This window comes from Aegilops tauschii, chromosome 6 (assembly GCF_002575655.3).
Source record: "Aegilops tauschii subsp. strangulata cultivar AL8/78 chromosome 6, Aet v6.0, whole genome shotgun sequence".
In the NCBI taxonomy this organism is placed as follows: domain Eukaryota; kingdom Viridiplantae; phylum Streptophyta; class Magnoliopsida; order Poales; family Poaceae; genus Aegilops; species Aegilops tauschii.
In genome coordinates this window covers 225,767,899-225,778,628 of record NC_053040.3, presented here as the reverse complement: position 1 = coordinate 225,778,628, position 10,730 = coordinate 225,767,899, and the positions used below count along the sequence as shown (strand labels likewise).

General features: G+C 43.6%; 1 long non-coding RNA gene across 1 annotated transcript; it reads left to right on the top strand.

The window, feature by feature from the left end:
• The first annotated feature begins 261 nt into the window (after positions 1-261).
• Positions 262-3,594, top strand: LOC120966395 (uncharacterized). Its single transcript, XR_005759992.1, has 2 exons — positions 262-437; positions 2,294-3,594. It is a non-coding gene; the product is annotated as an uncharacterized lncRNA (long non-coding RNA).
• The last annotated feature ends 7,136 nt before the right edge of the window (positions 3,595-10,730 follow it).

Here is a 10,730-nt window from a genome sequence, read left to right as displayed (position 1 = left end):
AAGTTTCGTGTGTGTGCTGCTACAAATCTGAAATATTTTTCCAATCATACTAGTAGTGATGCAATCACCTAAAAAAGTTGAAGATAAATTCTGTAAGTTTAGTGCGTGTGCTGCTACAAATCCAAACTTCTTGTCCAGTCATTCTAGTACTGATGAAGATCGAGTTGACTGAAATAATGTAGTCGATTCCTGAGACCCTTACTAGTCCCTCCATATATTTGGACATTTGCCTCATCAGTACAACATCACGCTCCACAGCCGGTCATGAGAAAAGAGCTATGTGCAGGTCGCCCTGTGCTCCATCCTCGATCCAGCTCAGTCATCTCCCTCTCATCCTCTCTCTCTGCTCCGCGTGTGTGTGTAGGGAGTGGGAGGAGATGAAGCAGGGGAGTGGGAGGCCCTTCCATGGCAATTCATAGGCATCTTCCATGGAGATTGTGAGCTCTCTCGATTATTGCTTGAGGATTTATGTTGTTGGTCTGTCCACTGTAGTTCCTGTATAGCGTCCTCATCTTTATCTAGTGTTCCTCTTTCGATGTTGTTGCCTGTGTTTAATAACCCACTGATATGATTTCTGGAGACAAGCTTCAGTACAAAGAAGCTTCAGTACTAGAAAAAATGGGTCGTCAGTTCATCCATGTGCAACCTCCTACATGGTCGTCAATTTTTATTTGGATCCTACTCGCTGCAATGCACAACATAGGTTGGTGCTCACCTTCTTCGAGACCGCTGCCCTCCGTCCGCTCCCATATTTGCAGGCTCCTACGGCAAGACCTACTGCCTCGCCACCGCCACCTGTGAGCAAGCACACATAAAAAATCTTCCATTTTTGTTTCTTTTAACCTCAGAACCTTGCTTACAAACAAACACAATAATAACACCGTCAGTCTGAACATTCCTGCACCACCACCAGCCCATCCACCACGGTTGCTGGCAGCCGTCCAAGTTGAGTGCTGATGGTAGTCCTCTGCGTGCATCAACGACACTTTCTCACACGCCGCCGCCTAGCCCGCGCCCGCAGCCATCCACCTCACCGCCGCGAGGGACCTCCCGGACATCACCGCCAAGAGCCTCTCTCCGCCACCACGCCTGATAGTTGAACTTACATGGGATGACCTGTGACCAACTGCCCCGCCTCTACAAGCTTCTCGGGGGTGACTTGGTAGTCACTGGGATTCCCTGCAGTCGCCAAAGCCCGGCGCCGCTCGTGATCTCCGCCTCCATCAGCTCCACTTCACCAGAGCAATCAATCCAGAGGAGGAGGTGTAGCGGGTCCACCCGATCTCCAACGTCTTATACCTTAGTTCAAAAGTGCCAAAGAGTTTAGTTCAAACTATACTGTCTAAATGTCCATATTGTAGATAATATTTGCATTGTTTTAAATTTTTGGAAACAAGCTTCAGTACAAGAAAAATGGGTCAATCAGTTCGTCCATATCCAAACCCCCTTCCACGTGTGGCGGCAGGAAACATTTCCAGGTTGTTTTCTTTCTCTCTTTGCTAAGCACAAAATTGCGAAAATGCCTAGCAGAAATAGAACTTGTTCGTATACATGGGTAGGTTCACGAAAAAATGTAGTAGTAATTCGGTGAAAGGATTCACATCAGTTAAAACATTTTTGAATGTTCAGTAAAAGTTCAAATAGACCAGAGGCTTTCACCTCATTCCGAAAACCTAAAGCAACATTACAATGATAGAATAAAAATTAGTTCAAAAAAAAGCAGGAGGTTTGTCGGAATGACGGAAAAACATCAGTTCAATTTTTCTATACCATCGCTTTTATTGCTAAATGTTTTAGTCACTTGTTTTCTTGATGCCATCAGGTATTTGCTTAAATACTTCGTTCTTGTGCCGCTGGTACTAGTGTGGATGGGTAGCAAGTTCAACTACCAATCAACACCAAGTTCAGGCATGTTGTGTGACTCCCACACGTTCCTAGAAGTTGTTCTAGGATTGGAAATCTAGCAGCAGCACACTCTTGTTTACACTGTTTAAGTTCACCTCAATTTCTAAATTAATTTCTGTTCATAGGAGTGCTTGTAATCAATTAGTTTGGTTTTACTTATGTTCCTTGAATTTCTAGTACCCTAATAGATTTGGTAGTGACATGAGCTTCCTCTCCACCACTCCAGCATATGTAGGGCTCTCCTAATCCAGCCCCATGCCATACATTAACTTAGTTGTTATAGCAAAAACAGTACAAAACTATTTTTATTTTTATTTCTGAACTTATGATGTTACTGTACATTAACTTGGTTGTTCTTTTTACATGAACTTGTGCATTGCCTTGTCAGGTTGTGCGTCTACTACTCAAAAGTCCACAATAGTTCAACGAAAAATGTCTACATCAGTTTCAACTCAAAAAGACCATAGATGAAGAAAAAGACCACCAGCACGTTTTGGTCCACACAGGCCATCAGAGGAAGAAAAAAAGGTTTCTTCATTCAGTTCCGGTTGCTCTAGGATTTCTCCATGCTCTGGAGGGAAGTAACTGACTTGTGGTTTGGAGTCGTACCTACTGTATAACAAATATGTGTCACCAAATATGTGTTGAATACTGTTGATTGGAGGGATGTGCATTGTTGGAGAACTGTTGTTTGGTACCTAATGGAATTTGCACATCACTTGTTCTCATTTTTTGGGTGAAAGTTTGCTTCGTATTGCATAACTGCTGCAGTATACCTTCTATGCATGGCAATGTAAACATACAAAATATATATGCTACTCCTGGAAGGGCTGATGTAGTGAACAATTTTCTACCATGGCAATTTTCCTGAAAGGGCTGCTGTAGTGAACATGGTGCCAACTTGTTGCTAGTTATATTGAAAGTCCACCTTGCAAAACAACATCAGTTCTCTCATGAACATGCGTCGGTTCAAGGGGTGGACATGCATCGGTTCAAGGGTTACAAAGTAAAAAAAGCAATGTATACACAGACCCCATAACAATGTTTCCTTCTATAAAAAAATATTTAACTAGGTAATGCAAGGCATTGCACTGGTTCAATATAGTCAAAAAAACCTAATAGTTCAACCGAGACCATTGGGAGGTTCAATGAATACAATATGACGGTTAGAAAAAAGATAGCATGTTTTATGAAAAATGTGCTTTGGTCCATGAAAACATACTCCGTACAAATCCATGCGGAGATCAGTTTGGGTACTCTATTTTTGAATGAAAAAAAAACACAAACGGTCTCACCGTATTCAAAAATATTTATGAAAAATACCTCAATACAAACACACAAATAGATCAGTACGAGTACTCTGTTTTTCGACTGGAAAGACAACACGATGGGTCTCACCGTATTCAAAATCACTATTCAACGGTTGCGAATTTGAGAAAATATTCAACATGATTAAGTTCCGCATTTTTGATATATTTCCAACGGTATATTATTTGCCCTATTTCGATAATTTTTTAAACAAATCGTGTTTAAAACATAAGGAATTAGAAAAACATTTATATACAAAAAAGTTGCGCATTTTCCGTTGCTTCTTGATCCAGCTGAGAGAACCCTCATGTTAAAAAGTATAAAAGCAGTTTTGAAGCAATTTCTAGTGTCTTTAGAAGCATTCATGGTTAAAAAACAAAAGACTACCTCCTCCGTTCGAGTTGAGCACTGGTCATCGTCCAAGTTCAAAGAGGATTATTTGCAAGTACAAAAGTCTATTTTAGTGAGAAAATGCGGCGTTTTCAAAATATTCTATATGATTCATTTATTCAACCTTAGAACTTGGCGATATTTAGTCTATTTTTCGATGATGAAGGCACACATGAAGTCATGTGCAATAGTTATAACCCTAGCGTTTCAAAGATTCATATTTTTTCTTCAAATGTGTTGTGCACCTATTTGATGAGGTAAGACAAAGTAAGACAGTGAAAATGTCATTAAAGACACTTGGAAGTACAAATGTAAAAAAAATAAATTCTAATTCTCGTCAGGTAGGAAGTTTGGAGAAGAAAACATAAGTTTTTAAAAGATGGGAATGGTAAAAAATTAAGTCCATTCAACTATATAAACCATAAAGGTACGATGGTGATGACACCGTCAGTAAGGATAAGGATGAGAAAGAAAATTAAAAAGTAAAAGTAAAAGAGCATCGAGTGATTATTTTTTCAAAAGTAGAAACTCTAGTACCATAAGTACCATGAATTAAAAACTAAAAATTGCATCAGTTCTGACTCAAGGGACGACAAATTTGAAAAAAGAATGTATTAGTAAAAGTTCGGATGAAAAAAGCAACTTAATAAATGAAAAAAACTACAAGTTCACAACTACAAAAGTTGTATGTTCAAACATGACGTCTCAGATAAGTTTGCAAAAAAGCTCAAACAAAAGAAAATACCACGGAAATTCAAATGGTAAAAGCTCAAGTCGCAAAACACGAGAAGTCCAAAACATCGTTGTAAAAAAATTGAGTTGAAAAAAGAAACACACAAACTATTTTCTTTTTGAAAAAACATCATTCAGTTTAATGATATAAACCATGCAAGTTCGAGGACTATGATATAGTAAACCATTGAAAAGTTACAAGGAAAAGCCGTACCAAAAAAGACAATAAAGTCTAGTCTGTGAAAATTATCTCCTCAGTACAAACACATATAGAGATCAGTACAAGTACTCTGTTTTTCCTGATGGGAAAACAACACAAAGAGTCTCACCGTATTTCAAATTAGTCTTCATCAGTTGCGAATTTGAGACAACATTCAGGATGACTAAGTTTCACTTTTTCGATAGCTTTGCGTAGACGTTGAACTGAAATCTTTGGCCTCTTTGAAAGTTTCACATCTGACAATTCTTTGTGAAATTTTGTTGCACACCTACCGCGAAAGTTCCCCAAAATATGAGCTGCCATTTTATAGCTCGTATGGTGCTCAGGCTCATGTCAGATACAGTAGTAAGTAACTATCGTTAGCCCCTGATCAAATACTACTACTATAGTAGCTCCACCAGCAACAACATAGTGCCAGATAATTAATTAGCGACGGAATCTCCTCAGCTCCCAGTCAAGGATGGGCACATGGCCAACATGACTACACTTGCCGGCGACTAAGGTATATGCGTATATCTATGAATGAAATGCGCCTATGGCTTACATTGCTTTGCATAAAGTCAGAGCTTGAACCTAAAAACTTCTCACTCTATGCTCCTAGTCCACTTCGGATGAGTCCAGGTCCAGCTCCATACAGAGTGCTTTGAAAATGATCGGCCTGTGAAGTAGTAGGCCTGCCTGTCAATCCTCCCTCCCAGATCAATGTTCATCGCTCCCATCACAGCTGAATAAACAAAGAATGTTCAAACTAGGAGCCACAGTTCATTATTGTCATATCTGCAACAACCACAAGCATCCTATGCACCGCTGCCATGTTCTCAAGCAACCAAGGCCATGTGCTTTCCTCGGTGGGTGTGGTCTAGTAAACGCAATGTTCGTACAGCTACCAGACTCGCTCTTCAAGGAGCATCTTGCACCACCAACTTTGCCGACAGCTTTGGTTACGATCTCTGGTGGTTCTTTGTCTGCTGCTGTGGTCGAGGTTGAGGTTGCTAAGATTGCCTCGGTCCAGACTTCGTGGAAGTGGGAAGCCGTCCCTCATGAAGCCAATACTTTCTTAGTTTCCTTCCCGTCTGTCGAAATTTTGCAGCGTGTTGCCACTTTTGAGTACAATGTGAAATCGCATGGCGTGAAGATCGCTTTCAGTGAATGGAAAGCTGAGGAGCTTCCATCCGTTCTTCCTTTGCAGTCTGTATGGGTTCATGTCACGGGAGTCCCGCCACCACTGCGCCATTTCCTTGGTCTATGGGCGGTTGGATCGGTTATAGGCGCCACTCAGGACGTTGACTTGGTTTGCTTGCGCCGACATGGTATAGTGCGAATCCAGGTGGCTGTTCATTCCTTGGATATTTTCAGCAAAAAGCATGGGTCTGATGAAGCCTCGATCTCCTCTGATGTTTACGTCAAGCTTAATGGATATGCGTTTCGGTTTGTACTAGAGGATGATTTTGTCCCCAACGCTGACTTCATTCCGCGGATTTGGGAAAACCATGATGATGGACATAATGACGGTGCTAACGGGGATGAAGATATGCCAGATAGGGATGCGAACAAGAGAACAAAAAGTGTCCAGTCCGTTGGTGAAAATGCAGCGTCTGGAGCTTACACAGGTTCCAATGTTCCCATGCAGACTACTCATGCGGGCTTTGAGAATGCTACAGTTCCAACCAAAGGCAGTTTAGTGCATAATGATCTGAGGCCTTCTTCGCTACAGGTGCAGGCGTCAGTTGACTGTGCAAATATTGTGTCCATGCAGAGGGCCTCAGCTACGTCCGCACCGGGCCATGCAGCGGCTTCTACCGCGCCCAAGCAGAAGCCAGAAGCTACGCCTACACTTGGCCATGCAGTGGCTCCTATGGCGCCCGAACAGCAAGTCGTGGATAGGGCTGCTGCGGGGCCCGTGGCTGCATGTGCACCCAAGCAGTCTTATGCAGAGGCTCCTGCTAATCATGTGCCCGCCTCACCAGTACTGCATGTTGTGCATGCGGCTGCTTCTACCGTGCTTGTGCAGCCGGGCATGGGTTCGGGTGCGCCGTCACCCGTGCAGGCTACAGCTGCTGCTTCAGTGCGTGCGCAATGTTCAATGACGCCGTCCGTCGAGACTTCTTCAGCTCCTGCTCCGGTTGCCGTGGTCCCCCTTGGCCCAGCTGCGGGTGGTCTGAGCGGATCAGCCACAACACCCCTTGCGGTTGCTTCAGTGGGACTTGCGGCGCGTCCCTCTTCACCGACCTTTGGGATAGTTCAGACGCCGCCGAGCTCGCAACAATCTACACCAACGTCTCAACATAAGACACCGATGTGTACTATGTCTGGAGGGCAGGCTTCACCCCTTCGACGTAGTAACCGTCACGCCGTCTCCGCGGATGGTTCCTCTCCGACCGACGAACATTCACTTGTAAAGGCAATGCGTCGACAGGCCTCGAGGAATTTGGACCCCACACCAGGTACCTCGTCTCCTCAATCTTTTCTTTCATTTTCGAATACCCGCATTTTCTCTAGCTTAAAGAATGTTGGTATATCTATGGGGAGAAATGATAATGATATTAATATGTCGGTTGGGGCACTTAAACATATGGAGATTGACCGTTTAAAGGTTTCTCCAAAGTGTAATAGCACCCCACCTAACCCTGAGACGGAGGACGAAGATGAAACGGATGCCAAATATGATGGTCCGCTTATCTCCCACTTGGTTGGTGAGGTTACCGAGGTTGGTTTAGATGAAGCAAGACCTGGATCCATGTTTTGTGACTTCACGGCGTCTTCGCGTAAATCTAAATCGCATTCCTCAAAAAAGAAACAAAAACCGCCCAAGAAGGCGAAAGGTTCCACATCGACCCGAGTTTCCACATGAGAGGCATGTTTTGGAATAGCAGAGGTCTCTCAGACTTGGCTAAACATAAACACGTCAGTGATTGTGTACGTGAACATGGGTTGGACTTTGTGGCAATTTCCGAGGCTGGTAAATGTGACTTCCGGCCAAATGTCCTCGAGCACCTATCAGGTGGTTTCGACTACACATTGCATAGTCTACCAGCTCGTGGAAGGTCTGGAGGAATCCTTCTTGGGATACAGACCACGACCATGGACTTGTTGGCTTTTTCGACAGGTGAATTTCATATCAAATTTCACTTACGAAACAGAGCTGATAATCTTACTTGGAGCCTGGTCGCGGTCTATGGGGCTGCCCAAGATGAACACAAATCAGCTTTCCTTCGTGAATTGGTGAACCTGGCTAAAGATAACCCGTATCCAATGATTATTGGAGGGGACTTTAATATCCTTAGGTACCAACAAGAGAAAAATAATGACCGCTTCGACACTCATTGGCCCTTCCTATTCAATGCTGTGATAGACAGTTTGGATCTTCGGGAGGTTAGTATGTCGGGGCGGCAGTTCACCTGGGCTAATAACCGATCTGTGCCGACATATGAGAAGCTCGATAGGGTACTCATGGACACCGAATGGGAACTAAAATTTCCTATGGTAACCGTGCGAGCCCTAGAGCGTATCGAGGCATTATCAGATCATGCACCCATCATTCTGGATTCTAACTCTGTGAACCCAGCAGCCCGTCGCCCTTTCAAATTTGAATTGGGATGGCTGCATCGGGATGGATTTGTAGACATAATCAAGAATGTTTGGGAGAAGCCCGCCGTTGGTCGCACACCTATTCAGAGATGGAACTTTAAAATAAGGGCCATGAGGCAACACCTCGCTGGATGGGCAAAACACACCAACGGGATATATAAAAAAGAAAAACAACGGCTCTCTACCATCATTGACGACCTCGACAAGATTGCAGAGACACGCACCTTATCTCAACAAGAGATTGAATTAAAAAATCAATCTAATGAGAAGGTAGCCCGTCTTTTGCGAGAAGAGGAGATCAAATACTACCACGGATCTAAAGCTGATCTCATATTGATGGGTGATAGTAATACAAGATACTTCCAATTGATCGCCAATGGGCGACATAGGAAGAAATGTATTTACAGTCTCCAACAAGATGAGGGGCTGATCGAAGGTCAGGAGGAGCTCAAAAGTATATCACCAAATACTATAAATCGTTGTTCGGCGCGCCAGCTGAGGGGAACTTCACCCTTGACGAGACCCGAACAGATGATATTCCACAAGTCACGGCAGAAGAAAATGATATCCTAACGGCACCATTCTCAGAAGAGGAGGTGAGAGCGGCGGTGTTCCAAATGGAACATAACAAAGCTCCAGGCCCAGATGGTTTCCCCGCAGAATTCTATCAGAATTTCTGGGATATCATCAAGACTGACCTTTTGGAGTTGTTTAATTGTCTTCATGCCGACCAACTAGATCTATTCAAACTTAACTTTGGCGAGATTGTCTTGTTGCCAAAGATTAAGGAGGCCGAACAGATCCAGCAGTTCAGACCCATATGCCTCCTTAATGTTAGCTTCAAGATCTTTACCAAAGTGGCTACGAATAGGTTAAACTTGGTAGTTGACCATGTTGTCCAGCCATCTCAAACAGCGTTCATGCAAGGAAGGAATATACTCGATGGCTTAGTAATTTTGCATGAGACCGTTCATGAGATGCACCGGAAAAACATGAGTGGAGTAGTATTTAAAATCGACTTTGAGAAGGCCTATGACAAGGTCAAATGGTCTTTCCTCCAACAGGCCCTAAGAATGAAAGGTTTCTCTGATAAATGGCGCCAATGGATCCAAAATTTTGTAACTAGAGGTAGTGTGGCCATCAAAGTCAATGATGATTTAGGCCATTACTTCCAGACAAAAAAAGGACTACGGCAGGGTGACCCCATGTCCCCAATGTTATTTAACATTGTTGTTGACATGTTGGCTATTCTGATTGAGCGCGCCAAGCAGGACGGCCAGATTGCAGGAGTAGTACCACACCTTGTGGATGGTGGTCTCTCTATTCTGCAATATGCCGATGACACAATTCTTTTTATGGAACATGACCTAGACAAGGCTCGAAACCTGAAACTCTTGCTTTCAGCATTTGAGCAAATGTCGGGGCTCAAAATTAACTTCCATAAAAGTGAACTTTTCTGCTTTGGAGAAGCCGTTGAGGCGGCTGCAGATTACGCTGACCTGTTTGGTTGTGCACATGGTCAATTCCCAATTAAATATCTGGGAATACCAGTTCACTATCGGCGTCTCACCATTGCGGAGTGGAAGCATGTTGAGGAGCATCTAGAGAAACGACTGAGCAGTTGGAAAGGCAAGTTGCTCTCAGTTGGAGGACGGTTGGTTTTAATTAACTCTGTCCTCACAAATATGGTTCTCTATATGCTTTCTTTCTTCCAACTCCCAAAAGGGGTCCTCCAAAGACTGGACTATTTTAGATCCAGATTCTTTTGGCAGGGAGACGGTGAAAAGAAAAAATATAGGCTAGCCAAATGGAGCGTGGTTTGTAGGCCGAAAGACCAAGGTGGCCTTGGAATTCATGACCTACAGGTCAAGAATGAGGCCCTACTTAGTAAATGGTTGTTCAAACTTCTTACTGAGGATGGTGTTTGGCAAACCATATTGCGCAACAAGTATCTAGGCCAAAAGGCGGTGTCTCGGGCTTATCGGAAACCTGGCGACTCACACTTTTGGGCTGGCCTAATGGCGGCAAAGAAACATCTTTTTTGCTTTGGGTCTTTCGCGATAATGGATGGGTCAGAGGTTCGTTTCTGGGAAGACATATGGCTAGGCAATGCCAGTCTCCGAGAGCAATACCCAGCCTTATATGCCATTGCTCGCGATAAGAGTAATACTATTGCGCAAGTGCTTAGCTCATCCCCGCCGAATATTTCGTTCAGGCGGGATTTGATTGGCCCTCGACTTTTGTCATGGCATAATCTTTTATCCAGTCTGGATTCGATTAATCTGACACAAGGCCGGGATGTGTTTCACTGGAAACTCACAACATCAGGGTCTTACACAGTAGACTCGATGTACCGTGCACTTATGCATTCCGAGGTGCCAGTGAATAATAACAAAAAAAATTGGAAGTCTAAGATTCCACTAAAAGTTAAAATCTTTATGTGGTATCTTCGTAGGGGGGTTGTGCTAACCAAAGACAATCTTGCACGGCGCAGCTGGCCAGGAAGTAAGAAGTGTTGCTTTTGTGCTCATGACGAGACAATCAAACACCTATTTTTCCAATGCAAGTTTGCACGTTCTACATGGTC